Here is a 17,983-nt window from a genome sequence, read left to right as displayed (position 1 = left end):
GGGAGAGAGGGGGAGAAAGAGAGAGAAAAAGAGAGAGAAAGAGGGGGAGAAAGAGAGATGAGAGAATGAGTGGGAGAGACAGAAAGAGAGAGGGAAAAAGAGAATGAAAGAATGACAAAGAAAGAGAGAGGAGGGACAGTGCCTTAAGGATCTCATCCCATCACTGGGAGTCCAGGCGTTTCAGTAAGCGGCACGCTGGATTTGTATTAGTGGTCCGCGGGATTTAAAATTATGAACTTTGTGGTCCCTGAGGTCCAAAAGGTTGGGGACCCCTGCTTTAGATCAGTGGCCTCCAACCTTTCTGGCTTTGTGGACCAGCGTGGGGGGCAGGAGGAGAGGGGATGGTTCCGCATGGGCGGCAGGTGTTCACCCACCCACTGTGTGCACAAGTGGAGCTGAGTATTCGTTCATGCTTGCCCACTGCTACTGCAGCCCAGTTCTGAATGAGCCACGGCCCAGAAGTGGGCTGTGGCCAGGGGTTGGGGACCCCTGCTACAGATCTTCCATTTCAACCTGTAGTCAATGGAGAGTCCAATTTAAGGCTCCTTGGACAGATAGCAGTACATCTTCAATTTCAACATATCCAGTGAAAGTATTCCACCACTTCTAAAGTAATTAGTTACACTGTTAAACCAGTCTTATCTAAACCATTAAACCAGTCTTAATTTTAGGAAGCATTTTTTAAAAAATGTGTCTGTAAACATACAGTAGGTTCCCTTCCACATGTAAGCTGAGTGCTGATGAAATCACTTATTGGAAACTGCCTTCTTGTGGAACTGTATTGCTATAGACTGCATGCAAAAGTCAGCCCTATGACAAATGAAAGAAGAGATGGGACATTGCACCTCTATGCACCTCTTGCATGGTTCATTCCAGATAAATGTGCAGGAAGCAATCATTACCTGCATTATTTTGGGATATATGAGATATTAGGAAATGGTCTTATGTTCCTCTATCCTGAATCTGGAAAGTTATTGGCTCACTTTGGAGTTAATCCTTTGTTCTGGAATCCAACATACAAGCAGAATGAAGAAAGCCAGTACAGAAGTACTGACATTTTCACGGGTGATCCCCTGCTCTGAAAATGCCGGCTATTGCGTGTTTTCCTTCTAATAGTCAAAGCAGGTAAATGAAGACTTGCTCCCATGAATGGCTGTTGCTGCCCTGGGGCCATGTTTGTGCTGTGGGTACAAACAACAAAGTCATTCCCATGGAGCATGCCCTAGAAGGCTGGGGAGGGAGCACTCTGAGCCTGGGAGAGGCAATGTTAATTGGTCTTACAGCCTTGCCTGCGGCAACTGGGAGTCACCCAGCCATAGCAAAGTTGTGCTGTTGTCACTAAAGTGTTCCATTAATTTGGGTCTCCTTTTGTAGAGGTGGTGGGAGAGATCATTGCCTGTGCTGTGAACTCTGAGATTGTTTTTGTTGACCCAATCCCATCAGTTGTCCAGGTACTTCCTTGCCTAAGGTATATATCTACCCTGATTTCCATGTGTCCCACATTTTGGCTTATTAAGGAAGAGGCAGGTGGGGGGGGAGCGGGAAAAGCATAGCAGTGGCCAAGATGACCAACAGTCATTTGAGATGCTTAGGTTTTGGTTGAACTGGATGTCTGTTCTCAGATTGCCCTTGGGAACTAGATGGGCCAAGGCCAACCCAAGGTTTCTTGCTGCCCAAATGATGCTTCCCATTCCCAAATGTAAATCAGCAAAGCCAGCCAAGGTTTTAAACAAGGCAGCAAATCCTGTTTCTTACACACACACACACACACCCCTCATGCTATTTCCTTTGGGGGTTATGTAACAGGAACAGGGTAAGAAATGAAAAGCAAAATAGAAGAATTATATTTATATATCTCATCCTATCCCCCAATTAAAATTGACCTGATCATGTGCTAACGCAAGGCCTGGAGGAAGAACCAGGTTTTTAAGACTTTATTAAAGGTAGATAGGGAAACTCTAGGGCAGGGGTGTCAAACGCGGCCCGCAGGCCAGATGCGTCATGTGCAGGCCACGCCTACCCCAGCTCTGCGAAGGAGGAAAATGTTGTGAAATGTCACGTGATGGCAACATGATGCCACAAATTGACACCGGTGCTCCAAAGGGCAACAATAGAGAAGGCCTATTTACTGGATCCTGCTTCACGTTATTGCTTAATTGAAAAGTCTGAAGTAAGCCAATTCTGTTGCACCATAGAGAACAGACAAGCTGTGGATGGCAAATGGTCCCTCGAATAACTAGGCCTATGCAATATAAGGCTTTAAAAGTAATGATCTGAACCACACCCAGAATCTTACTAGTAACCCGACCTGTTGGCTAAGATCAAGTGTAACTTACCAACAGGAAAAAAAGGCAGCTGTAGGTAAAGCCATCAGAAAAAGATCATACAGGCTCAATTACCTCCAACCCCCATGCCTGGGAAAACATCCAGATCTTAAGGGATTTATGGAAGGCCAGCAAGGTCAAGGCCAATCAATCTTGGGTGGAATCGTTTTCCAAAAAGCAGGAGCAGCAAGAGAAAAGGCTGACTCCCTGGATCCCATCAGAGGACACTCTTTAAGCGTCACTCTTTAAGTGTCAGGACCTGGAGCATGCTCCTCCTGTCAGATCTAAAGAAATGGGTGGAAACCATTGGAGATAAGTGCTCCCTTAAATATCCTGGTCCCAGGTAATAAAGGGCTTTATAGGTGACAACTAACACCTAGAATTACATTTAGAAACTGTGGGGATTCAGTGCAATTCATGAACCGAAAGTGTCACACAAATGTTTTAAGGTACACCAATTGCTTTCACGGTATTCTCTATCAATTGCATATGTTCTGCATGGGTTGCCCCACTGCATTAAGCCAGGAGGTGACCAAAGCACAAATGACTGTGTGCAATATTTTCTAATCCAGGAAGAGGCACAACTGATGCACAGCACAAAAATTGTGCAAAAGCCCTCCTGTCCATTGCTGCCTCCTGCTCTTTGAATAGGTGCTGAAAGTCCAGTAGCTGCCACCCCAAACTGCACACTGGTTCCTGTCTGGAGTGATGCAAGCCCATCCAGAACTAAAGATGAAAATCACTAGATTCAGGAGGCCCTAAAACGCAAAGCCACTCGGTCTTCTTGTGTTTGAGTTGGTTGGCTGTTCCTCCTCCAGACCCCCACAATTGTTTACTTACACATTTTAGAAGTGAATAGCTGTATGTCTTCCATTTTAGCAACTGATACTCCTTCCCATTTCCATGGAATTTGTAACAAATACTTTATAACCGTGTGATAAAACAGTTCTACAGCCGATTCAGAACTATTAAGCAGTGGAACAGCTTGTCTCCTGGAATTGTGACTGCTCCATCGCTGGATGTTTTCAAGAAAACATTGGACAAACATTTTTCTGGGGTGGCATGAGGACTCTGCTTTGGGCAGGGGATTGATCTAGAAGTAATCCAACTCTATGATTTTATTATTCTATGAAAAAAATGATAGGTTTTCTTTTTAATCTATGAAAATTAGCTTGATGTATTGTTGTTATTGTTAGTTGTGTCCAACCCATCAAGACCCCATGGGCAACTTTCCTCCAGGCCTTCCTGTCCTCTCTATCATCCCCTGGAGATCATTTAAGCTCATGCTGACTGCTTCCAGCCACCTCATCCAGCCACTTCATTCTCTGCCATCCCCTTCTTCTTTTGCTCTCAATCGTTAGCTTGATGTATCTATCACGTAATTGTTAATTTTCTGTTGCAGAGAACTTGAATGTTCATTTCCCACTTTTTCCTTCATAATATGAATGTCCAATATTTTTTATTTAGCATGGCAAAAGGGTACTATTAAGAAGAAAATATTTATGTTGTGGAATACTCATAAATATACAATATAAGAGAAACAATATCCATAAAAGGTAGGTATGCGAAGAAAACAATCAGGAAAAGGTTTATACATGTTAGTAAATGGTGGGTTGCCACCGGTTCTCCCCGGATCGGGCGAACAGGTAGCGGCGGTGGGGAAGCTCCACCCACCCATCCACCCAGACACTTCTATGCATGCGCAGAAGCATCGCACATGCGCGTGAGCGCACGCATGCCGACGAGCAAACTGGTAGCAACGGTTTTGAAACCCACTACAGATGTTAGTGCTTCCAGAGAAGTATATCCAACATATCATTCATGCTGATCCTTGTACTAACTGAAATGGAAACCAGTGAAGCACTTAAAATGAACTGAGTAAAATGAGCTTGGCAATACTGTGTTCCCTAAAAATTATGAGAGATGGACTCCACTCTGGATAGTGTGACATAAAATAAGGGAATGTACATAGTCCATTCTCATCCAAAATCCATGTCTGACTAGTTAAGATCAACCCTGTTGACACAAAATGTGGATGACTTTTGAATTTTTCTCATGGGCTGACCTAGAAAGCCAGAAACTCTGTGATATTATGCAACAATGTGCAGGCTGTTCTATTCTGCAAAATGTATTCCAGATAACAAATATTTTGCAAAATGTCCTTACCAGATAATTCACCTCGGATATGCACCCGATTTTATATGTGAAGGCAATTGGGAAAAGGAATCTCTTTTACTGGATTAGGATAGACTTCTTTTCCAATTTGTCCTTTCTTCATTTGTTAATTACTGGGGGGGATGTCCCTTTTTTTTGTCAAATAGAAAGTTGCTCATATGAAAATTGGTTTATTTTAATATTAGTCAGTGTCAGATTCAAGGAACATCTTAGTCCATCCGTCCACCCCCAGTGCTATGCATGTTTTCCAGGAGTGAAATGCTACCGGATCAGAACAGTTCATGAGATCCAGTAGTGATCGTGGCCAGTAGTTCGGTGATCTGGTAGTGATGGCAGAGCAAAGCTCCACCCACCCGCCCAGGTGTCATTACTGCAGAAAGTCTGCACACGCATGTGATGCGCACGAGCGCATGAATGAAGCACTTCCGAGCCGATAAGGAAGGTAAGTAGGTTTCACCCCTGATGTTTTTCCTCCATCAGTACCAGTAAAGGAGGAACTGTGAGCAGTCTCATATTTTAATTACAAGTTCTACTCTGATTGAAGTATATTTTAATATCAGATACCTAGCTTTTTCATGCATGAGGCACAGAACTTGTGTCACTAAAGTAGGCCTTGCAGGGATTCTGCTGCTAATTCTGGTTGTCATGAAAATAATTGGGAGTAAAATAGATGAATTGCAAACTAGAATAAAACTGAGAACAAAGGTTTGTTCAAAAGGAAATAGCTTGTCTTGAGATGAAAATAAGGATAGAATAGAATAGAATAGAATAGAACAGAACAGAATAGAATAGAATAGAATTTTATTGGCCAAGTGTGATTGGACACACAAGGAATTTGTCTTGGTGCATATGCTCTCAGTGTACATAAAAGAAAAGATACGTTCATCAAGGTACAACATTTACAACACAATAAATACAAGGAATCAAAATAAATCTGGTAACTGAAGATGCAACAAATCTGAAAATGCCTTATGAGTTATATTGCAAAAAGCTTCAAAAAGGAGCTGAATTTATTTGAATTTTGGGGTTTGCGCTTCTTCAGGTCTGTAAAATGTCTTTAGAGGGGCATGAATGCCACCTGGTGGACAACAAGTAAGCTTACAGCAAAAGTACCTTATGTACATAATGATAAAGTGGCCTTCCCTAACAGTAATTTCCATGTCTGTGGAATTATAGTTTCCATCCTACTCAGAAATCAAGATTGTGCCATGATCTTGGAAATAATAGGAACTATAGTCCTATTTACAAGAGTTCTGTATAGGTTTGTCTTGTATACAGTACTGCTTGTTTTCCCCCCATATAACCAGTCTCTTCCGTTTCCCAGCACTTCCCATTTCTCATAATGCATTTGGTATGGGTTCTGGCTTTTTTGGCCACTTGAAGATATTTTTCGCCATCAGGATGCATGGACACATTTATATATTTACGAATCTTTTCTTCACAAAAAAGAATTATCCAGTTGCTTTTTGGGCAATTTGTCATTGTTTAAAAGTTCAGTTGTTTTTGGCTCTTCATGACCTTCAGTGTGGTGAGAATGTATCCAGGACTGTCCCATTAATTGCTTTTTTAAGTCTTTATAAGCTTGTGCTTCTGTCATCAGTGATAATAGTCAGATTTTAGTGATTCTGCCAGCACGCAATTATACTCAATAATAAATGTTTGGAGATTCTGGAACTGCAATCAGGACCTGCCTGATATCCCATTAATTCTGGTGCCAGACAAGTATTGCTAAGACTGCCTGACAATTGTAGTTCATCTCTGTCGGTCAATGGGACAAGGGTAAGTACTGTGTGGTCACAGTAAGGAGAAATGTCCTTTGCTGGCAGGCTTTGACAGTGAATGTTGTATTAGACTTGGCTTTCTCTCTTCTTTTTTTCCTCTAGCTCTTTTTCTTGGAAGACTAGCTAAGCAAAAATGTCACTTGACTGGCACTAGGAGTTCCTACAATAGGTCTGAGTGAGTGCAGATAATTAATCCCTGTGGATAACCGAGTCTGTTGGGAGCTACATTTAGAAAAATTGGGATTGGGTGAATGAAATAATTAACTGTTTTTGATATCTCCATAACAGTCCATTATTTTCCCTTCCTCCCTGAAGTATGTTAAGAACAGGAACCCCTTTGTGTTCCTTGGGCTTTTACATATTTTATAGTGTGTGTGTGTGTGTGTGTGTGTGTGTGTGTAAACATATATGTATATGTACATATGTACACACACACAGACACACACACATATATATGGCTTGAAGTCAGTGTTGATTCCTGGTGACTGCCTAGGCATGCCCCTGCAGTTTTCTTGGCAATATTGCCAGAAGTAATATGCCATTACCTCTTTCTTAGGACTGAGAAACATGACTGGCTCAAGGTTACCCAGTTGGTTTTATGCCTAAGGCTGAACTAGAACTCACAGTCCAGCCTGATATCTTAAACATCACACTAAACTGGTTCTCTATTGCATATCATAGATGGATTGATTCATACTTTTTGTCTATCCAATGTTACCCTTGTTAGAAACAATCCTAACTGAAATAAGTATCACGGTCAACAGAAATCAGATTCCTTAATGTTTGCCTAATTGCATTTTCAAAATCTTTGATATCCAAAAATTCTGTAATATCCAAATAGGATGGCATACTTTTACTTCCAAAATGGAAATGAATCCACTTATTAAGCTAAGTAATACCTGAGGGGGTAGAATTTGAAACTTTTTTTAAAAATCTGTCAATCCAAAATACCTTTCTACCCAAAAAAGTATATTTTCTTCTAAAATGAAAATGTGAGCCTCATTTATTTGAGAGTTGAAGAAACAAAAAAAACTGAAGCAAGCTGTGCCCTTCTTTTGCTCTCTCTCTCTCTTTCTCTCTCTCTCTCCCTCTCTCAGAAAGAGAGAGGGAGGGAGCTGGGGGAGAGAAGCAGGACACAGCTCTTTAATCTGTCACTCCTGGCTCAGGCTGACAGGAGCTATCCTGGTGGCAAAAAGCACTGATTGCTGATTTGAGGAAACAAAATAGCAGTTGTAATTACGGGCCTTGATAAGATAAGGCCTTCTGAGGGGAGGAGGGGAGCGTCCTGAGCCATCACCAGCCATTTACACTGAATTAGCAGCTGTCACTCATTCCATCCTGAGCAGGAGCACAGTGGGAGCACTCTTTGTTCGATAATTTATTTGTAAGGTAGAAGAGCTAGAGGGTATCTTAGCCACAGAAGAATCCTCTTTTCCTTTCCAAATTCTGTACAAGTGTGAATGGCCCCACACCTGACCTATGATAAGAAAATAGATGATCTCTCTCTCTCCCTCCCTCCCTCTCTCTTCACTCCCCCTTTCTCTCCCTGAGTTATGTGAGAGACCTTTACTTGAGTTTCACTAATTCACTGACACCCATGCCACTGCCTCCTGATCAATGGGTAACACTTGCAATCTGCAGGTCCTCAAGAAAGCTATCCTTAATTTTCCTAAAATGAATGAGAACCTTTTGTTGTTCCCCTCCACTGCCGAGGACTTCTCTTGTTATGGGCAACCGGTGTTTGAAAATCAGAGGTACCATTTGCTTTAACAACGGGATATCTATCTTACAGTTTTCTGAAATCAGTGCAGACCTGGATGACCTGGGATTTATCAAGTGCCAAAAGAATGACTTGGTGCTGTGCAGTCCAGTTCTGCAGTTCCTAATTTCTGCCTCAGTTGAATGGGATTAATTCCTAAGTAAGCAGACAGAGATTAAAATCAAAGTGGTAGTTAGCTAATTAGCTAGAACCGTAGCAAAAACATTTCTCATGTTTTTGTGGTGTGGCCCTCACTGAAGTCTTCAACTTCTCCTTTCATTTCTTGCAAGTGTTTTAATTATCAGTACTTAGCATATCTCTGTGAGGTCATTTGCCATCTAGTTCTGAATAAGATTCTTCTCTGGTTTGATCCCCAGCAGGGCTATAGCAGAGAAGTTCTTGTTCAAAATATGTCTCTTGGTATTTTAGCACTTCAATGTTTTAATGCCCCTTTGCTATGTTTTTTTCCTCTCTATTTCATTTTTGCACAGGCAATTGGACAGGACTATCCACTGTTGGCAAGTCATTTTTGAAAAACTCTTCTTTCCACTTAAAAACAAAAGCACCAGTCCCATATTGCCATACTGGGAAATAAGCGCCATTGAACTTGGTGAGACTTCATTCTGATTAGGTATGCCAGTGATTAAGCATTTAATTTCTTGTAAGTAAGCAAAAGAATAAGGTGTATATGAATGGACCACTCATTCAGCAACCAAACTTACAATAGTAGTAAACAAGTGGTAGATACATCTAGACCTCATACTTATGTCTATTGCAGCATCCCCATAGTCACATGATTGCAATTTGTAAGCTTCCAGCTTCCTACAAGCAAACTCAATGGGGAAGCTGGTAGGAAGGTGGAAGTTGCAATCACATGATGCCCTTGCTTAACAACCGATGTGGTCCTTGTTTAATACGAGCACTTGGGATTGCCATTGCTAAGTGGCATGATAACATGATTTTTCAATTTATGACCTCATCACCACTGGAGTTTCTATTCCCAATTAGCATTGTTAAATGAGAACTACCTGTATTGGTTTATTATATTCTATGTTGCTCGGTCACAGGATTCTGGGCAGCATAAAACATAAAGTGACACACATCAATTTATCTCAATTAAAACCCATCAATAAAATATATGTTTTTTCAATATTCTAATTAGTTGATCAGAATATAAAATACAAAAATACAAAGAGAAATGAAAACAATGAGAAAATAGGGGAGGAAAAGGGGAGGAAGAAAAAGTGAATGGGAAGAGAAAAATAAAAGCATGGTCTTCTAAATCCATTTGATGCAGTAGAATAAGATGATAGCATACAACTCCAACTTTTTATTTTTACATAATAATATATATATTAATCATTTCTATAATAACAATTCTATCTAACCAGCAAAGCCCAAAATCAAAGCATATGTGATCTTAAATATTAAAAGCCTGTCTAAAAAGGAAGAGTTTCAGCGTCATCTTCAACCTTAGAAGAGATTGCTCCATCATGCAAGGGCTATTGCAGAGAAGTCCTGCTTTCTAGTCAGTCCTCTTATTTCTGGCTTAAGTGGATCCTCTTGAGATTCCTTTATAGAGCAGAAAGACTCAGACTGGACAGATGGTCTGTTACATACACTAGTGCTGTGACATTTATGAGCAATTTCTACCGTAGTTTTGCTTGCAGTGCTTATGTACCATGCTCTGTAGTATGACTGATGATTCCATATGTGGAAGACATTAATTCCTAATCAAAGAAAGAAATCAAGCCAAAATCAATGCTGTGTTTAAACTTTGTTTGGCTTGATATGTCTCTCTCTCTCACACACACACCCACACACATACACCTAGAGAGTTTTGTTTAGCAGCAGGAAATACTGCTGGTTCTGATAACCTGTTTCCATGTTTTCCTTGTACATTGAATATCCATTTCTTGTGCAATATAAACATTGTCTATTCCAGCCACCCATCAAAAGTGTCTAAATGATGTACAATATGACTAACTCAGTAAATGGATGCAGTATATATGAAAAAAGTACCTTTTTTAATGCTTTACAATGATAAAATTTCTAACAGGAAAAAATACCTTAAAAAAGAAGTAAGACTCCCAAAACATGATAAAATATACAGCATAAAACATGACCATAACTAGTATCTATAAAAGACTCTTCAGACAAAATCTTTAAAAAGTGAGATTTTTTAAGACAGAAAAATCTGAGAAAAGTATATATAGTCTTCCCAATTCACGAAAAGGGCCCAAAATACAGTACCAGTTTAGTTTCTATGAAGGAGGACATGTGTCTGTGCCATTCTTGAAATGGATATCTTTGCAAATACAAAAATAAATAAATTAGCACAGAATGATCAAAGCAAAGAGCTTTAAAATGCTGCACCTGAATGAGAACAAATGAACCCACACAATGGTTATTTATTTTGAAAACTTTGGAAGTTTAAATTTATATCTGGTTTTTGAAAGACAGTGAAGATATCACATAGCCCTGTTAGAATCATTGAAACAACTTCCAGAGATAAGCCACCTATACTTTTATGCTGTATGAAATAGAGAGCCATGGAGTCCTTGGTGCTCTTTGAGCTTGATTGTTTGCATGCAGACATTTTATTACCCAACCAGGTAACACCATCAGTGCAAGTGAGTGTGCAGTTTGTTTCCTGTTTATAAATAGTAGCTCCAAATAGAAGTATAGAGCTACACAAGGCTGTTCCCTTCCCTTCTTACTGAAGGCGTCTTCCAAATATATGGATTTCTACTTCCAGACTGTTCTAGTCAGCACAACCGTTGTTGCTGAGAGTGTACATATCTCAAGGATATTTAAATTGAAAAGGCTGGAGTACATATTGGAGAAGCTACTCTAACATTTCCTTTTAATTTTCAATTAATATTAATACTCTGATTCCTTGTTTGTCTTTTCTCTAAAGAAATAGCTGATTTAATTGTCACCCTAATAGTAACTGGAAACAGCTGAAATATCACATTTTTAAAAGAAAATTATATGGCTTCACTTATTATTATATTATATTATATATTATATTATATCCTGAAGATGAAACTGAAATACTTTGGCTACCTAATGAGAAAGAAGGACTCACTGGAGAAGAGCCTAATGCTAGGAAAGATTGAGGGCAAAAGAAGAAGGGGACAACAGAGAACGAGGTGGCTGGATGGAGTCACTGAAGCAGTAGGCATGAGTTTAAATGGACTCCAGAGGATGGTAGAGGACAGGAAGGCCTGGAGGAACATTGTCCATGGGGTCGCGATGGGTCGGACACGACTTCGCAACTAACAACAACAATCATTATATTCCTATTGGGATTTGATTGAAAATTTATATTTAAATGATTTTAGTTAGAATTCAAGATGTCACTAAACAGGGGCATCCATTTATTTTTTAAAATCAAGTTGACTGAAAAACTGTACAATTGAAGCTTTTCCCCCTTTATATACAGTATGTTACATGTTAAATAGGAGCTGAACTTCAAGTGTATGATTGTGGCTGCCATCTTGACTTTTTTTGATTATATCACAAAATGTGCCAAAGGTGCTTTCTCAAGAAGTAACTGGAGTTTCTGGAAAGTGCAGTTGCCTTTTGAAAAAAGCACCTTTGAGACAACCATGGATGACCGAGAATCTCCATAGACATATATCACAAACTGTTATGAAGGGATATCCAATGAGTTCTTATAAACTCACCGACCCGTGCGCTCTCACAGAGAGGGACTCCTCAGGGTGCCGTCGGCCAGGCAGTGCCGACTGGCGACACCCAGGGGAAGGGCCTTTTCTGTGGGGGCTCCCACCCTCTGGAACGAGCTTCCCCCAGGACTTCGCCAACTTCCTGACCTTCAAACCTTCCGCCGCGAGCTTAAGACACATCTATTTATTTGCGCAGGACTGGACTAGAATTTTTAAATTTTAAATCTGGTTTTAATGGGGTTTTATTATTTATACTTCTATTTTAAATATTCGGCCTATTGAATAAGTTTTTTAAATTAATGTTTTATTCTGTATATATTTATGTTTTTATTTGGCTGTAAACCGCCCTGAGTCCTTAGGGAGATAGGGCGGTATAAAAGTATGAACAAATAAATAAATAAATAAATAAATAAATAAATAAATAAAGTGTAACCCGTCAAAGTAACAATGGGCGTCCTTGGAGATAGAATACAGTGCTCTGAATTCACTTAAATGGAAATACCTTTCTTTTTCATTTTCTTTGGGTTTTGTAAAAGTTTGTAAAAGTTCTGACAGATTAGTTAGATATATGATAGATGATAGATAGATAGATAGATAGATAGATAGATAGATAGATAGATAGATAGATAGATAGAGGCACAGATACAGATATAGATATACTTTACAAATTGCCTGGAATTACACAACTTTTATAGAATAGAATAGAATAGAATAGAATAGAATAGAATAGAATAGAATAGAATAGAATAGAATAGAATAGAATAGAAATAGAATAGAAATAGAAATAGAAATAGAAATATAGAATATAGAATAGCCCATCCACACCTCTTTTTTACATCTGAGATTCATATTTCCCAGGTTTGATTTTGGAGCAGAATAATGAGAAAACCCTTTTCTCATTCAATCTTTACTCCTTTATCCAGCCAGCTGGGGGAAGGTGACCAAATATTTAGATAATTGATTTGGATAAAGAGAGATAGCTGTTTATAAAAGTGTTACCTTGGCAAAGAGAAAATAACAATGAAGACCTATCCTAACCTTAACAGCTATCAAACTTATTGTGGCTAATAAAAAAATTAATCTTTAAGGTAACAAGGCTTTTATAGATGTTGCAGGGTAACCCCCATGGATCTTTCAAAGAATTACACTTCAGTCTGAACCATTTAAAACTGAATATATAATAGATCTGAGATTTTGGTTTTTCCTAATAAAGAAAAAAGCATATCTATTTGTGAACGCAAAGTAGTCTGAAAGAAATGTTCTGTGTTTTAGCTGCCTCCTTACTTCCCTTTATTCCCAGTAAAGTGAGCAAGGCTTTATTGGCCTTATCAGCGTGCTGAGCAGATAGTGTTTCCTCTCAGACAGAAGCTGCGCTACTTCTGTTGTTTCTGGCCCTCTAGCTAACTGTATCCTTACTTGATCTTAGCTTCAGCAGACAAGAAGAATTATTACTTTGGAACCCTTTAATGGTTTTCTAGGTGTTTATGCCACCAGTTTTCTCCCCCATCACAAAATCTGGCTTAAAAGTAGAGTGAGAGAAGTCGGGTAAGCGGATAATGAGACTTAGTACAGATAATAGGTTTGGTGGCTTATTTATTTGTTTAGTAGCATGTTTTTCCTCTCCCGAAACTCTTGTTCTTTACTCTAATCCTTTGAATGTCTATCACTTGCTGTAGGTAGCTTGTGTCGACTGTCTCAATCCACAAAACCAGATTTCCACAGCTCTATGCATAATGATTCAAGTCCAGCACCTTCCTTCACTCTGCTGCAGAGCAGTAGGAACACCCAGCCAGCCTCCTCCAGGATAGTGGAGGTGATAGGACCATGGTGATTCCTATCATCCTTAATCTGCAGTAGGCCTATAGAAGGTAACGTTCAAAGCATCTGGGAGGCCACTAGAGCAAGAGGCCTGCAATATAGCATAGGTTAAAACTGCAGCTGATGTCGCCTGTGAGTGTTGAACATGACAAGCCTTTTGACTGTCAATGTGTGAACATTTCCCCCCCTAAACACTTGACTTCTCTCCTTACCAGAAACAAAATTACAATGGGAGGGGGGGAAAAGCCCACCTGCTCTAGAAAGTCACACTGTGGATTCTAAATTTCAAATTAAGGAATGGCATAAGAGATTGTTATATAATCATGGAAAAATTACAGTATATCGGAATGTACTACCCCATCATCTAGTGAATTAATTCTTAGATGCTGTTGGTCCTCTGGACTGGTGCTGAGCTTATCTGTTTTTTTCCCCCCCATCTAGCATTGTTCTGTTCTGAGGTTCACCGGATGACCTGAGAAAGTTTTTTTAAAAATACCAATTTATCATATTTTATTACTGTCTACAGTCTCTGGGATTGATCCATGACAAATATCCTTATTTCTAGCAGCCAAGCAAGGCAGCTTGTGCCTTCTGTTAACAGAACTGTGGTTGGATACAAGAAGATTGAATTTCAGTAAAACTCAGTTGCTTTCCCAGAGTTTGGGTCATGGTGGTGGAGAAGGAATGCAAGTTTCTCTTTTCCCAAATTAGTATATAGATCTGTGAGACGCTTACTATGATCATTTTGGAACCAACTGTATCTTATTTGTACTTACAGATGTGTTATGCCTGGATATAGTGATCTAGCTAAGGCTGGGGCTTCAGGACCAAAGTTCAAATCTGGGGGGAGGGGGTTACAAGAGAATTGCAGGAGATGGACAAACATATCCAAACTGATCTGTCAGTTGGCAAAGACATGTTGGGTTGCATCCTGGCAGCTGCTACTCTTTCCCTTTTTCCCTTTTCCCCTCTTTCTTCTGTTATACTCTTGATAGGTAAGTATATCACGAGCATAGTTGCACATGCTCGTCTTAATAATTTTGTTTTTAAAATATGTTATTTCTTCCCATAATTAAATGATGTATATTCCAAAATAATGTGCATGGCTATGTAAAGGTAGGGGAGGGAGAAGGCAGGGAGATGATAAGTTACTGGGTGCATCGGTGTCTGGAAATAATTGAATTATTTCAGTTTTGAACAGAAGGGGTTGGGAACCTATAGTCAGGTATTTTTGGATTCCAATTCTCATCAGCTTCAGCCTGCATGACCAGTGCTTCAGATTGACCAGGCCGATTGTCCAGCAGCAATGGAATCATCTACATCAGGGGTCCATAAACCAGCACCGGTCCACAGCATGCCAGAAACCAGGCCATGCAAACAAGCAAAGCCCCATCTGAGGGATGCAGGCAGCTCGTGAAACCAAGGCCCCTCTGGTCTGAGGAAAACATTCTCTCCACAGAACCCATCCATGGTGCCCAAAAGGTTGGGGGCCACTGATCTACATTACATCCCATCTTTCAGCTGCAAACAACCTGGAATCAACAAATTGATGGGATTCCTACATAAAGCCTCCTCTTTTTAAGAATAAACTAATGAGGGTTTTCTCCAGTGGTGGGTTTCAATTTTTTTTACTACCGGTTCTGTGGGCGTGGCTTGGTGGGCGTGGCTTGGTGGACATGTCAGGGGAAAGATACTGTAACATCTCCATTCCCACCCCACTCCAGGGGAGGTTACTGCAAAAATCCCCATTTCCTCCTGATCCGCTGGGAATTGGGAGGCAGAGAATAGATGGGGGTGGGGCCAGTCAGAATTTTTACTACCGGTTCTCTGAACTACTCAAAATTTCTGCTACTGGTTCTCTGAAACCCACCTCTGGTTTCCTCTGGGTAGATGTTGTGGTCCTCCAGCAGCCTGCGGAGCTGGCAATGGAGTTGGACAGTGATGAGGCTGAGGAAGAACATGGGCCAGTTCTTCCTGAGGAAGAACATGGGGAAGGCCCCAATGAGGACTCTGCATCGGAGGCAGAGGTGGGGCCAGGGCCATTGGGAAGTCAGGTGCGGATTCCAGAGCCTCCAGACGCTGACAGTAGTGAGGCAGAGGAACAGGAGGAGCCTGTTCCTAACACATGCATGAGAAGAGCTGCCAGAAGGCAAGACCAGCTAAAGCAAAGAGGATGACTCGGGAGTAGGGCCAAGAGATGATTGGCCCCTCCCATAAGGCTTAAAAGACCAGCAACAGCGTTTGGGCTCTTTGTCGGAAAACAAGGTTAATAGCCTTGCTCCTTGTCTTGCTGCATTTATTTCTTGTCGGCGTCTTCTGCTTTTGAACTTTTGCCAAGAAAAGCCTTTGGCAGTTTGCCTAATTAGACCAAGGTTGGTGATAAGACTGAAGAATTGTGTTATGAAGAATTTGCTTTCATTTAGTTTGGACGATGCTGAGAATGAGTTAATTCTCAGCTGTTCTAATAAAGTCTGTTTGTTTTTGAACTAACTGCGTTTATTACTACCTATTTGGGCCTGGGTCACAACAGTAGGAGCTTTGATGTGGTGATACTAGGTTAAGTGTAAGCAAACATTTTCATTTTCATAAGCTTCTTCTGGCATGTCCTTGTTTGTGTCATTTAGCTAGACTGTAAAATGTTCTGCTCTTTGAGGTTGCTTTGTTTTTACTGTGATAGCATCAATATTGTTGGATTTTTGTGTAATATTTTCAAATTGTGAGGGGCCACGTTACAGGTGTGGGCAGAGCTGGATTCAAAGGTGAGTTTGGGGTGGTTTCTTTTCTTTTTTTTAACTTTGGGTACTTACAACTGTTTTCATTTATTTCTTGAACATAAAGGGAGGCTTCACAGTTTTCAGTACTTGAGGCCAGAAAGAGCTCTGAGAGTTGCCCTTGCTCACCCAGTTGCTTTATGAAGTCTGACCAAGTTTGGTAAGCTTCAGTTTGTGGAACTACAACTCCCAGAGTTCCTAACTCCATATCTGATGGAGATCATCTGTTGGAGAAGACAACATGTATTAGGAGGAAGATCGACCCCCTTCTCTCTGCTTTGTCACCTAAGAAAATGAGAACAATCCTCTGAGTCATATGCTTTAAGGCAGGGGCCTCCAACCTTGGCAACTTTAAGCCTGGCGGAGTTCAACTCCCAGAATTCTGGGAGTTGAAATCCGCCAGGCTTAAAGTTGCCAAGGTTGGAGACCCCCTGTTTTAAGGGGTGCCTCAACTGGTCATTTGTTACTTCAATCGCTCAGAGAGCTTCTATACATCTCTCCAGTCATTTGTTCCCAATACTTGGTCTTCTTCAGAGGACAACTTTCCCTGCGGACTTTCAATTTCTGGACCGTTCTTTGGAAATTGAAAGATAGCTGCATCTTGCAATGATAAAATTAAGACATTTTATATTGAATCAATTCACATGTTGTACAAAACTGTATTGTAGTTTATTTGCTTTTGACTCGGTATGATGTATGAATCCAATCATATGGCTTAGCATTAAGAGTAAACCAAGCCACTATGTTCAAAAACTTGTTCAATAACTTGTTTTGCCCTGATTCCTTTTTAAATCCTGGCTTAGCATTATGTATGAATGTAGAAAGTGTGTGAAGTCCTCAAATTCAATTCTTTTCTTTTCTAACTACTATCTAATGAATTATTTTGCTGCTGGTAATTTCAAGCTGTTTTTGAGCCAAGGGAATTCAGTTTGCTTCACTTGCTCCCCATCTTATATATATATATATTTTCTGTCCAGTTAGAAAAAGTGGACAGGAGCTGCAGTTTCACCATTCTTATTGTATTTTAATCTTCAAAGCAATTAATTTCTGAAATGCAGGAGGGTTCAAGCTGGTATGAAAGCTCAGCCTCCATTCTCCTCCCCGCTTCTTTTCCTCTGTAACTTAGGCATTGTTTGGTCTGCCTTGGCTGGGAAGCACTGAATGGTTTCAGGTGTCTTATAGCTGTACCACACCATTAAAATCAAGCAGGGCTGAAGGGTAAGGTTGTGTGTGTCTCTCTGTGTGTAGGTTTGTGTTCCTTTATGTAGTCCTAGGATGAGGAAGCCTAGTTTGTAGATATTGATATTGCTTCACACATGCTAACTGTTAACAAAGCGCTGTTGATTAATCAGGTACATAATGCGTGGGCAATGCATGTTCATATCTCTGAGCTACCCGGCTTTATATGTACTTTTAATGCTAAAGAGAGCCCGTTTCTTTGAGGAATTCCTCAACCGGTGTCGGATGTAAATGGACGGAATGCTAAATATTCAGTCCCTCTTTGCAAAATCAGAAGTATCCGATTTTTGCTGTGGCGTTCCTTCCCTTCCCCTTTAGTTTCTTCTAAGCTGCTTTTGAGACTAAACGCCGAAACCCCGGCGGAAAGCCGGCATTCCCTAGCCGCCCAGCCAGGTGACCTCTGCCCGGTACTTTCACGGGGATT

This window comes from Ahaetulla prasina, chromosome 6 (assembly GCF_028640845.1).
Source record: "Ahaetulla prasina isolate Xishuangbanna chromosome 6, ASM2864084v1, whole genome shotgun sequence".
NCBI classification, from domain to species: Eukaryota; Metazoa; Chordata; class Lepidosauria; order Squamata; family Colubridae; genus Ahaetulla; species Ahaetulla prasina.
Note: the sequence above shows the minus strand (reverse complement) of the source record.